The following is a 13,942-nucleotide window of genomic DNA, read 5'->3' on the forward strand; positions in this document are numbered from 1 at the left end:
CTGGGCACACTCATTTCCCTCCTTATTCACCTTTCACACTAACTCTGACCCCCGCTTCCAAGTGCCCATTCTACTTTCTTGTCTTTTTGTGTTGTTTTATTGTTTTACCTTGTGACCAACTGAACATAGTCAGGGCTGCCCAACTCCTTCCCTTGTCACAGATGTGAAGACATCCACTAGAGCTTGAGTAACCCACCAGTGGCTACAGCACTGAAAACAATGAATTCTTCTCCCCCAGCATCCCTCAACTGCCATTAGCTTACCTGAATTGGGCTAGACTCATGGCTCCTTCCCATCTATGAATGAACATTTAGGGGCTCAGTGTTGTGCATGCTCTGTGCAGGTAATCACAGCTGCTGTAAGTTCATGAATGCATATCCATGTCAACCTGTAAGACAGGGATTCAATGTCTTCCTCCCTATCATCCTTCTCTTACATCCCTTCCATTTCCTTTGGCAGTACATGTTAACATGTTCCAAAGAAGACTAGCATGGCCCTTAAATTAATTTTAATCAGTGACTGATGAGAAATTGTTTGCATGTATCTATAAATAATGTATCTCAGTATTAATTATGGTAACTTGAAATGAAGACCAGTTTATATCTGTTAATTTCATTCCTAAATTCTGATTTTTACTCTTAGAGAGCTCTACTTATGTAATTTGTTAGACTTTAGCAATCACTTGAGGACTCTGTCATATATCTCTGGTATTCAAGTGGGAGAAATCATGAAGCCCTGTCTCATGTGACTTCTTCGTCCAAAGCATGAAATAAAAGTCAGTAAGCACATTACTCACAAAGGCTAGGGTGCTGAATTAAAAACTGGATATGAGAGCAGACATCCAGAGAGTGCCAGTTCTGGCCTCCCTCTGGCCTCCCACTGGCACAGGGCCTGAGAACACAAGAGACTGCCTGAGAGCCCCGATCCTGCCTCCACGTTATGGTGAGCTTCCCGTAATTGTGCCATACCCATCCCCCTACCTGGGATTCCCTGAAGCCCCTCTCAAAGCCCCATGAATAATCTGGCTTTGGTGGGCTAAGGCTGAAATCCTAGCAGACAGCAAGAGGGTGGATTTCAACTTCTATTGGTGTAGTGGCTCTGATCTCAGCAGACAACCAGAGACTGTGGAGTTCTGGCCTCCCTCTGGCCACCCTCTGACAGAGGAGCTGAGAACACAGGGGACTACCCGAGAGTGCCAGGATCCTGCCTCCATGTGGTGAAGGAAGCCTGAGTGCATGTGACCGGACTTTGAATTCAGTGGGTACTCCTGAATACCTGGTCTGAAGCCATCAGTTCCCTCCAAATTAAACCTGAGAGAACCTGAACCCTGTACCAGCCAGCTTTACACAACCAATAAAGGAAGGATCTAGGCACCACGATAATACAAACAGAAGCATACTTCAAATTAATTCTCATATCAGAATAATAAATAACAAAAGAAATTAACATGCCAAAATCACAATGAAAGAATAATAAAATGGAATGCCAGAACAGTATGTCCCCAGTAAACCACCAATCCTGTGGAACCCCCTAGAGATAACTCAGGACACTGAATTTAAAAGAATAATCATAAACATGGTAAAGGAATTCAATAAATTTAGAGAACACATGAACAAATAAATCAAAGCACAAAAAGAAGATAAGGATAAACTGCTGAATGAATTCACAAAAGAGATAGAAACATTGAAGAAAACTAAGGCAGAAATGAAGAAGGATGTGAAAAACCTCAATAAGCCAACTTGAAACAACAGGGGAAAGCCTTACCACTAGAATAAATGAAATGGAAAACAGAATATCAACATTGGAGGGTAAAGTTGAAGAATTGGACCACACAATCAAAGATTATGGAAAATTTTTAAAAAACACAGGAATGGAATATGCAAGAGATGTGGGACACCATGAAAAGACCAAATCTATAGATCATAGGAATAGAGGAAGAAGAATTTCAGGTAAATGGTATTGACCAGATACTAAAAAGGATTGTAGAAGAGAATTTCCCAAAATTAAGGAAAGACATCCCCACAAAAATACAGGAGGCACATAGAACACCAAATAGACAGGCTCAGAAAAGAAACTCCCCATGACATATCATAGTAAAAACACTAAATGTACAGATCAAAGAAAGAATACTGAAATCAGCAAGAGATAAATATGCCACATACAAAGGAAAGCCCATCAGAACTGTTGCTGATTTATCAATGAAAGAGAACCTGCACCAGTTCTACATGACAATAGATGCCAGTCAAGAATGTTTTACCCAGTAAAAATGTCTATTATAGTTGAGGGGAAAAGAAAAATCTTTCATGATAGGAAAAGCCTGAAAGAATACATGTCCACAAAACCATTCCTTCAAATAATATTTGAACCAATACAGATAGAGGAGCGAGAGACAACTATACCCCATGGGCAATGAAAGAAAATAAAGGTATAATAGAGGAAACACAAAATTAGACAAAGAACACAAACAGCAATCAGGATGACATCAACCAGTACCCATCTTTCAATAATAACCTTAAATATAAATGGACTAAACTTTCCAGTCAAAAGACACAGGCTAAGTGAATGGTTAAGAAACAAAATCCATCTCTTTGTTGTCTGCAAGAAACCCATCTCACCTTCAAGGATAGGCACTACCTTAAGGTAAAAGGATAGAACAGAATATTCCAAGCAAATGACACTAAGAAACAAGCAGGGTTGTGATTCTAATATCTGACAAAAGAGAATTCAAGGTAAAACTAATCAGAAGAGATAAGGAGGGTCACTTCATTCTGATGAAAGAAATAGTTAACCAAGACAATATTACAATCTTTAACACATACACACCAAACTCTGGTGCACCAAAATTCATAAAAACAATAATATAGGACTTTAGGGCACAGATTAACCCCAATTCAGTATTAGTAGGGGACTTCAGTACCCAACTGTCTCCATTAGACAGGTCAACTGGACAAAACATAAACAGAGAGACATCTAAATTAAATGATACCATATATCCAATGGACCTAACAAACGTCTTTCAAATATCCCACCCAAGCACTAAAGAATACACTTTCTACTCAGCACTCTAAGGAACTTTTTCAAAAATTGATCACATACTGGGCCACAAAACAATTTTCAACAAATACCAAAAAATGAAATAATTCCATGCATTCTATCAGACCACAGTGCAATAAAGCTCAAAATCAACACTGGACAAAGCCCTAGTCACGACATGAACTCATGGTGACTGAACAACACACTACTAAACAATGAGTGGGTGAAAGGAGAAATTAAGGGAGAAATAAAAAAAATTTCCTGGAATTCGATGGAAAGGAAACACAACACAACACAACCTCGGGGACATTTTAAAAGCAGTCCTAAGAGGGAAGTTTATAGCTCTAAGTGCCTACATTAAAAAAATTAGAAAGAGCCCAAATAAATGACCTAATGCTGCAACTCAAGAATAAATGAAAGGCAAGAACAAATAAAATGGAAACCCTTTAGAAGAGAAGAAATAAAAATCAGATCCTTAATGAAATAGAAACAAAGAAAACAATGAAAAGAATCAAGGAGTCTAAGAGCTGGTTCTTTGGGAAAAGCTAAATAAGATAGACAGACTCTTAGCCCAGTTAACCAAAAGAAAGAAAGAGCAAATCCAAAGCAATAAAATCAAAGAAGGAGAAACATCACAACAGACACCCAAAAGATCCAGACCATTATAAGGGAATATTTTCAAAACCTATACACTACCAAATGTAAAAGAAATGGATGGATATCTAAAATAATGGGATCCATAGAAGTTAAACCAAGAAGAGATCAACATTTTAAACAGACCCATAACATATAAGGAAATTGAAACAGTAATACAAAGCCTCCCAACTAAAAAGTCCAGGCACAGATGGATTTACAGGAGAATTCTACAGACATTTAAAGACCTCCAATCAATACTACTTAAACTATGCAAAACGATAGAAACAGAGGGAGAACTCCCAAATTCCTTCTATGAAGCCAGCATTACTTTAAAACCCAAACCAGGTAAGACACAAACCAAAAAAGAAAACTGTAGACCCATATCCTTAATGAACATAGATGGAAAAATTCTCAACAAAATATTTGCAAAGTGCATACAGACACACATCAAAAAGATCATTCACCAGGATCAAGCAGGCTTTATTCCAGAGATGCTGGGATGGTTCAATATACACAAGTCAATAAATGGCATTACTCATATAAATGGACTCAAAGACAAAAACCACATTGTCTTCTCAAAAGATGCAGAAAAAGCTTTTGACAAAATTTATCATGCATTTATGTTCAAAGTCCTAGAGGGAGTTGGACTGGATGGAACACTCCTCAACAGAATTAAAGCTGTATACAAAACCCCACAGCCAACAACATTCTAAATGGAGAAAAACTGGAAGCATTCCCTTGGAAATCGGTAACCAGAAAAGGATGTCCGCTATCTCCACTCCTTTTAACATAGTGCTTGAAACTCTTGCTAGAGCAATAAGACAGTAGAAGGAATTTAAAGAAGTACTAATTGGAAAAGAGGTCAAACTATCCGTTTTTGCAGATGATATGATACTATCCTGAAGAGATCCCTAAAGTTCCCACCAGAAAATTCCTAAACTGATTAACACTTTCAGTATAGTGGCAGGTTATAAAATCAATTTACAAAAATCAGTAGCCTTTCTATATATCAATAAGAAGCAATTGGAAGAAGAATATAGGGAAATGATCTCATTCACAATAGCTGCAAAAAAAATCTTGGAAAAAATCTAACCAAAGACACCAAAGATCTCTACAATGAAAATTTTAAATCTTTAATGAAAGAGTTTGAAGAAGATGCCAGGAAATGGAAGGACTCCTATGCTCATAGATTGGAAGAATTAATATTGTGAAAATGACCATCCTACCAAAAGCAAGATATAGATTCAATGCAATCCCAATAAAAATGCCCATGACATACTTCACAGAATTACAAAAAAAAATCCTTAAGTTATTATGGAAGCACAAAAGACCCTGGATAGCCAAAGCAACCCTGAGCACAAAGAGCAATGCTGGGAGGGGGGGATTACTATGCTAGATGTCAAAGTATACTACAGGCTTATAGTCTTAAAAACAGCATGGTACTGGTACAAAAATAGACACATAGTTCAATGGAACATCATTGAAGATCCAAACCTGAATACATGTAATTTCAGCCACCTGATATTTGACAAAGGTCCAAAGAACACACAATGGAGGAAAGACAGCATCTTCAACAAATGGTGCTCACAAAACTAGATCTCCACTTGTAGAAGAATGAAACTAGATCTTTATCTTTCATCTAGCACAAAAGTCAACTCCAAATGGATTAAAGACCTCAATATGAAACTGGAAACCCTGAAACTATTAAAAGAAAATATTGGCAGTAACATACAAGATATAGAAATAGGAAATGATTTTCTAAATCAGACGGCAGTTGCTCAGAAACTAAGGTCAGCAATTAACAAGTAGGACCTCATTAAACTAAAAAATTTCTATACAGCAAAAGAAACAATAAAAAAGTGAAGAGAAAACCCACAGAATGGGAAAAAATCTTTACCAGTGAAACATCTGACAGGGGTTTAACATACAGAATATATAAAGAATTCAAAAAACAAAGAATGGAGAAAATAAATGACTCAGTTAAAAGATGGGTTAAAGATCTAAACAGAGTTCTCAAAGAAAGATGACTAAGAAACATCTCAAAAAGTGTTCAACATCATTAGTATTTAGGGAAATGCAAATTAAAACTACCCTAGGTATCACCTTACCCCCATCAGACTGGCTAGGATCAAGAGAACAAATGATACCAAATGCTGCTGAGGATGTGAAGAAAGGTGGACACTTATTCACTGCTGGTGGGATTGCAAACTCATACAACCTCTATGGAAACAGTGTGGATAACTTGTAAAAAACTAAAACTGAGCCTACCCTGTGACCCAGTTATACCACTCTTTGTCATAATCCCAAAAGACACATCCTATTGTAGAGACACTTGTTCAACCATGTGTTTGCTTCTCTTTTCACAATAGCTAAGAGATGGAAGCAACCTAAGTGCCCCTCAACTAACAAGTGGTTAACAAAAATGTGGTATATTTACACAATGGAGTTCTATTCACCAGTAAAGAAAGATGAAATAATGAAATTTGCAGGTAAATGGATGTATCTAGAAACTGTTATACTTTGTGAAGTAACTCAGGCTCAGAAAAACAAATGAAGTATGTTCTCCTTCATATGTGGATCCTAGCATGAAATCCTTTTAAATTCCAGGTCCTTTTAATAATATTATACTATACATCAGTTCCTTCTGCATGAAATAACTACTATCATCACAACTTCAGCTGAGCCTGATTGCTAAACATTGTCACAATTGGGCTTGATGGTTGTGCTCATTCAGTAAAGGAAGGCCAAGGAGGGTCATTGGACCCTAACCACATTATCCAGCCAATCTTCCCAGACAACTGTATGTAATTTGGCCTTAATCACACATAGACTCCTGGATTTGGGGAGGGATAAAGTATACAGTCCAGTGAAGGGTAGGAAGAGAAGGCGTGACCCATGCTGTATAAAGGCTTCCCAGTGTACATATCCTCAGGTCATACATATACCTCAGCAACCCCTCAGTTATATTGAAGACTTTGAGAGGGAACTGACACATTCTAACCACTCCAACAACTATCGAAATACCTGAAAGTAAATCCTGAATCCATCATCCTGGAGAACAGCCTTGGAAGAACAAAGAAAAATGAGGAGGAACCCAATAAAGGGATACTTTTGGAAGCCCTTGTCAAGAAATTCCAAAGGACTCTCATATGAACATTTGAAAATTTCCCTTTTCTGACTTTTTTCTAGTTCCTTGTCTAGAACTTGTAATGATAATTATTCTTGCCTTTACTTCTGCTTCTCATCTCCTATTCATGATTCAAGGACTTTCTTTTCCCACTAGAGATAAGAGTTATGTAATTTGGGAGTCTTTTAGATAGAACACCTGAAGGGGTACTCCAATTTCCTCACCCTGCATCCCTGTTCATCAGAAGAAGCCAGAGCAGTCTGTGTCAGGATTCTCTATCTGCAAGTTGGGTAACCTCTTCAGAGGATGGTGTGATAAGAATAGGAGGTAGGAATTGGCTAGGCAGTCAGGGTAAAAAGACCCCAAAGAAAAGTAGCCAGTTTCCTGGCTAAAACTCACAATGTCCTTGGCCCTCTTAGCAACATACTCCATTCCAATGTCGAAAGTACTTGGGAGCTTTTATCTAATCCTTAAAATATTTTAGGGTTACTTCTTCAGAGGGGGTAATGTTAGAGTAGCCAAAAGCACCATAAAAAAATAAAGGAGAAAGAGTACACAAAATTATCATAATAAAGGGATGGGGAGATATGGGAGGGTTTGTAGGGGAGGGAGTAGGTGTGGATTTGATCAAAACACCTTATATGCGTGTATGAAATTCTCAATTTTTTATTAAAAACATAATTCAAAAGAGGGAAGCACCAAGGGACTATGAGCATCTCTCAAAATGCCCTGTAATTTTGGTGGGTCAACTGTCCTCTTGATCAAGGAGGCCAAGGAGAACTCACCAGATGGACTTGAACCAGTGTCCAGTCTACAAAGAGGAAGGTAAACACAGAGGAATCATTTCCTCCATGGTTCCAAGCGAAGCCAGCCATGGTCAATCAGGACCTTTGATTTATCTTCACATAGGCAGAACTGGTAAAAGAAAGGAGCCAGGGGCTCCTCCCCAGCCTATGTGACCCCTGAGGAGCAGATTCTCAAACGACCTTAAGAGTAAAAATAGATTGGTTTATCTGGGCCAACTGTATGGCCTTAAACACCCGAAAGGAAAGTATAACCAAAGATTAAAGTGGCCAAATAATTTCTTAAGAGTCCATATGTAAGCTAAAGGCTACATAACAAGCAACAATGCCAGACAGGTGATACCTTCTTTTGAGTTGTTGGCCAGGGTGGCCAAAGGGACTCCCAGATAGTAACCCAGTATAGAACTGGGAAAATGAACAGCAGACCCCAATCTTATCTAAAGGAATATTGACAACTAATTGTTGCTAGATGAGGAACAGCTGACCTTCCTACAACAAAGACCTCTAGATAGGCTGACTAGATTCACCAGATGGACAAGTAGAGGGGAATGGCTGTGGTGCCAACAACACAGCAGACAGTAGCAGGGATATCATAGTATAAGGGCTCTAGTAGGGGGAGGGAGGCTATGGGAGGGTGCCATCTGGGAAGTGGGTGTATAGTTGAATAAAATGGTTTGGGATGTTCTGTGTGATATAAACATGCACACACACACACACATACACACACACAAAATCAACAAATTTTAAAAAAGTGTTATATTTGAGGAGGAAGCATGGAAATTTACGTCATATTATTTAGTAGAGGTGATAAACATTACCATTGAAATCTACCTAATGACTTTACAGACGCACGCAGGCACCAAGGATCCAAGTGCAACTGATTATGACTAGTGATTGATGCATACAGATTAGAGATGCATGTGCTTATATCTCAGTGTTAATAGCAAAAATAATGAGTCTTTCTGCAAGGAACAATATATTCTAAAATGAAATGGAGATTTTTTTTAAAGGTTAAAAACTCATTCATTTTTATGTCTTACAGGGCTTATACTGATTTCAATATTTTTTAACTGTGTTAATTCAACTTTGAACCTAGAAACTTATAGCCACTTGTGAAAGAGATGTACTCTTGCTATGGAGTCTGTTACTGAATATGTGAAAGCTATAATGAAATGCTTTTTCTAATCATGTAGTTATTAAAGATTAAAAAATAATGGTTTAAAAAAAGAAGCAGAGAAAATAAGACTTCTATTTTTGAAAAGTTCCTTGCAAGTTTTCCATAAAGATATAATGCTATTTGTATTGCTAGTTCACTTCTGAATGTCTCCCTGAGTTCAAAAGAAATAGGATCAGAACCTGTTTCAAGTGCCACTACCATGTGGCCTTCCCATCTCTTTTCCTTCCCATGTCTCCTTGTTCCTATTCTAACCCTTCCATGAGGAAATTTCTGTACACGTCATTCTCCAGTGAGGACAAGACCTCAGCTTGATATTCTTTATATTTGGAATGCCTACTGCAGTATCTTGCACATTATAAATATTTACTCAAAAAAAAAAACTGAACTTGGAACAAAATATGAATTCTTATCTGCTCTGTGATGACAATCAAGGAGGCTGCATCTCTATATGTATCAATGTGTCTGTGACATTCATATTTAAAATATAACAGAGTGGTGCTCCATTGATATCCCTTCTTATGAATAAAAGACTCTTATGGCAAGGAGTATAACTTTTGGCATTTGAACCATTTTCCTCATGGTTTGATTATGTTTTAAAATCCTGATAAAACTCAGAGCACTTTATTCCTGAAGAAATAAAGTCAAAATACTTAAGATTCTGAATATATCCTTTAGATATGCCACTTGAGCAATCATAGATGTGGGTGAGTTTCAATACATTTTATCTCATTTCTCAATTCATAAAGTCATCTAGAACCATTTTCCCTAGATGGCCAGTCTGTCTGATGTTAAAAACGATTTGTCTGTTCATTGTACTCATCTCTGCTCAATGTGCTCAAAACCTGAAGAAATCTAAGTGCACGTAATCAGGCCACTTTCACTATTTCCCTCAGTTCTGAATTAGTGCATGCAGGATATTATTAAGAAGAAACTCTAAGGATAGTGAGTGAGTTAACTGGTGGGCTCAGCCTGCAGAAATAACTTCCTTATTTGTATTCCAACACTGTTCCTTGCTCTTATAACAAATGACCTCTCTGAATTGCACTAATGTGGTCACTGCTAGCAATGGCCACTTCTCCGTTCTCATGGGTGCCGCTCCTTCATTCTCATGGGTGTCAAGGCCAATCTTCTGCCTGCCCTGGGATGAGGCCACTCCAGGTTCAGTGACACAGATCTGGTTTATTGTAGGAAGGCACAAGCTTATATAGGGGTAGTGGTCCAATCACAGCACAGCAAGTAGGATACTGCATTAGCATAACAGGTTTAGTGTCCTATCACAGTACAGCAAGTAGGATGCCTTATTAGCATTCTATTAGCGTAACAGACTTAACTTCCTATCACAGAATAGCGGGTAGGATGCCTCACTAGCATAATCAGTTTCGGATCACAGAGCCTGGATTCCTGGAAACAACATGACCCTGCCTGTTGCAATATCTAAGTGTTGCAATTTTGGATTCCAAGGGTGATGATTAGGGAGTGGCGAGCTCTAGGCATCAGTTTCATGATCTGCCAATGGGAGCAAATGTCACAAGGCATTCCTTGTGGCTCCAGCGGTCCGGCCGTTGCCTCAGGCCTGCTGTATGGTTGTCAATAAGACTTTCACCCTAGGCTCAAGCCTGTCTCCCACACCCTAATACTTTTTTTTCCAGTCCACTGTATCTCACGAAATTACATTGACAATATACAATATGGAAAAATGAATTTTCAGTGACAGCTGGGACAGAACACAGATCAATTTTTCAGTGTTCAGACATTGGTGCATACATCAAGCTGCTTTGTGATAGATTCTGAGAAAAACAAAAGCTGGCATGCACCAAGTCCTCATGATGTGTTAACATGCCAGGATCACATTCTGCTCCATGCATTCATCATTCCACTATTTTTGTGATGACTGTTGTCTCATGCTGTGTGGTGCTGGTTTGTGTGACCAATGAGCTCTGTTGTATGATGAAGGATATCTGCCACTGACTCATTTGGCTTTCTCTCTATAGATAACATTTGACAGGAAATTTGATGCATGCTCCATAGCTTATTTCTCTACAGTCATGTGAATCATCCCTGTTTTTACATCAAGGAGTACAACATTGAAAGATGTTTCTATAATTTCTCTTTTAATTCTCCACTTTTAAGGACATAATAAATATACTGTTTTCCAAGCAATGTTCTAAGTGCTGGACACATAGGAAATGTGATAAAAATGTTTCCTGTGCAGTCAATTTATCAGCACCTCTCAGTTGTTATTCTCTTTAAAGTGTAGTACATATTTGTTTAATTTCTTAATTTCATAGGATTTCCATTTTAGGTAATTTGGACTATGGAAAAACCTAGTGTCAAGGCTTCTACTTTTACCCGTTTATTCTATTTCCAAGAGAAAAAATTCAGTACTCTTAAAAAAGAAGTACCAATGAAGTTATATTAGTTGGTTATATTAGTTCTTCATTTCTAACCAAGTATTAGCTTCATTTTTAATTAGACAAGTATAAAATCTTTCTAGTGGGATGTAAGTCACCATCTATTATTTGTTATCTTCTGTTGGAACTCATTCCTTCTTTGTCTTTCATTACAGTGAAATAGTTTCATTGACCCTCTCCTCACATGGCTGTAGCTTTGTACCTGCCTTTTCTGTGCCTAGGATGCTTTTCTTTCCATATACTCACTTGATCTTCTATCAGTCCTTCAACTGTCAACTGAATTGAAACCTCTGCTTCTCATTGTTCTCTGATGATTCCCTTAAACAGAATCATGGTCTAATTTAACAGGGCTGGAAACACAGTAGCTACGCAATAATCAAATTATAAAATATGTATGAAGATAAGTAAATGATGTAGAATTGTTATGGAAGGGAACAAACAGAACAACTTGGGGAGGGAGAAAATTGCTTTGGATGTAGTAGTTAGGTAAAGCTCCAGGAGACTTTACAGCTTAGTTTCAAGTCTCAGCTAAGAAAGAAGAATGAAAATGAATCAGAGAAGGGGATTCTAATTAAGGGAATCATCAAATGCCAAGACCCTGAAATTGGAAGTTACTTTTTCAACATTAAGATTACTCAAAGGCCCACCATGGAAACAGCAGCAGTGAGGGATGAGATTAGACAAATACCATGCAGAGACTGTAAATTATGTTAACATATTTAAGTTTATTAGAGGTACAATTAGAAAATAAGTGAAGGATTTATAAGCAGAGAGATAATTTGGCCAGATTAATTAAAAATTTCACTCACTGTATTGTAAAAAGCTAATTTTATAAGGGGTTATGGTGATAGATTTGAGGGCAAACTGGGTACATGTGAAACAGTGAATGAGATGGATCAAATCAATGAGGAAAAGATTGTATTCTGCATAGAATTATTAGATGATCTTCAGAAATCATGGAGGAGGTCATTAGGACACCTGGAAATGCATAGGATGATGCAGTGAAAAGGAGTAGACAGTAGCTTTTTCCAGCTGTGGCCCTGTCTCAAGCAACTGATGACAGACTCAGGTATCTCTTTGCAATATTCATCCACACTCAAGTTCACATCAATACATAATACATCATCACACATTTCCTAAGCCTATCTCTGACCTATCCCTGAGGATGCTCACCTGCGGTGTCAGCATCTCTGGTGAGGGAGGTCCCGAAGAGTGTCTCCATCAGTTGGGGGATCCCTCCAGCTGGTGCAGAGTTCTGAGGGGGATCCATCATGTAACGTGGTGTCTCCTTGGAGGAGCAGATGTGCGGCTTCAGCTGGTCTGCTCTTTTTAGTATACTTGTTCTCTGTCAGTCCTTGATAAGGTGCTTGGAGAAATTCAACTTGACATCATCTTGGCAGGTCTGGTAATCTCTTATCTGGTGCCAGCCAACCTTGAGTATATTGTGGTCTCTGACTAAGCTAAATCTAAGTAGGATTTTACATTTTTATATTGCTTTTCATAGACCCCCAGTAGAGGAAGGCAGGAGGCACAATACCTCATTCTAAAGATAAGGGATGTTTTGAAAAAGAGACCACAGTCCTACTCATAGGACAAGCCCCACAGTTCTTGCAAGACCCAGTTCTAATTGGAGGATTTGATGAAACAGTGATACTCCTGTGTGACTGATCAGCATTTCAGCAGATTCATCTTATTACTTCTCATGCATTGAATATCTTTGTTCCTTTACTAATTTGAAAGGGGAACTATTATTTTAGCCTGACCTGCTCTGAGTCCTTGAAAACAGAAAACAAACATGTCAGGGAGCCTGGGGACAATACGGCACAGCCCCTGGCTGGAAGCTGGCTACAAGGGATAGTTATGGAGAGGTGCAGGATTAGGTGCAGAAATACCAAGAATTTGAGGTGGCAAGATGTTCACATGAGGCTTTTTTTTTTTTTTTTGAAAACGGACATATTTTTACTCTGAACAAACCTACAGTTAGATAGGGGAGGGAAAAAAAATCCCTGTTTTTGAATGTTGTTCTGCTTTGTTTTTTGAGACAGGGTCTCACGTAGCCCAGGCTGGCTTTGAATATGCTATGTAGTCAAAGATAGCATTGAGTTTCTGATCCTCCTTTCAAAAATATGGAACGCTTCATAAATTTGCTTGTTGTCCTTGCGCAGGGACCATGCTAATCTTCTCTGTATCGTTCCAATTTTAGTATATGTGCTGCTGAAGCGAGCACTCATGTGAGGCTTTGAAGAGTACAATGGGAAGAAATTCTACACTTGATTCATTATGTGGTCAACCAATGACCCAAGAATATACTTAGTGCCTGATAGCCCTGAGTCTGGGGTCAGTGGGTAGACTGACCTCTGAATTCACCTATCTACTAAGCAGTTACTGCCAGAAAGAATGACAACTCAGACGCTCCATTGGTGGACTTTACTTCCGCAATTCATGCCACCTGCAGAGTGTTTCATACTGAGCAATTTTTAAAAATTTATTTATATTTTTATATTTTTATGTCTATGAGTGTTTTGCTTGCACATATGTAAATGCACCTGTGTCGTGCAGTCTGCAGACACTAGAAGAGTGTGTTGAATCCTCTAGAACTGGAGTTATGGATAGTTTTTAGTTGCCATGTGGGTGCTAGGAATCAAACATGAGTCCTCTGGAAGAACAGCAGCTGTTCTTAATTATTGAGTCATCTCTCCAACCCCATACGGAGCAAATTTTGCAAGAACTGACAATAGTTCACCAGCACAGATCT

General features: G+C 38.4%; 1 non-coding gene across 1 annotated transcript; it reads right to left on the reverse strand.

The window, feature by feature from the left end:
• Nucleotides 1–13,307: 13,307 nt before the first annotated feature.
• On the reverse strand, nt 13,308–13,414 carry LOC115070321. Its single transcript, XR_003849496.1, has one exon. It is a non-coding gene; the product is annotated as a U6 spliceosomal RNA (small nuclear RNA).
• Between the last annotated feature and the right edge of the window lie 528 nt (nt 13,415–13,942).

The sequence above is a fragment of the Nannospalax galili genome, unplaced genomic scaffold (genome assembly GCF_000622305.1).
Source record: "Nannospalax galili isolate Female #2095 unplaced genomic scaffold, S.galili_v1.0 scaffold916, whole genome shotgun sequence".
NCBI classification, from domain to species: Eukaryota; Metazoa; Chordata; class Mammalia; order Rodentia; family Spalacidae; genus Nannospalax; species Nannospalax galili.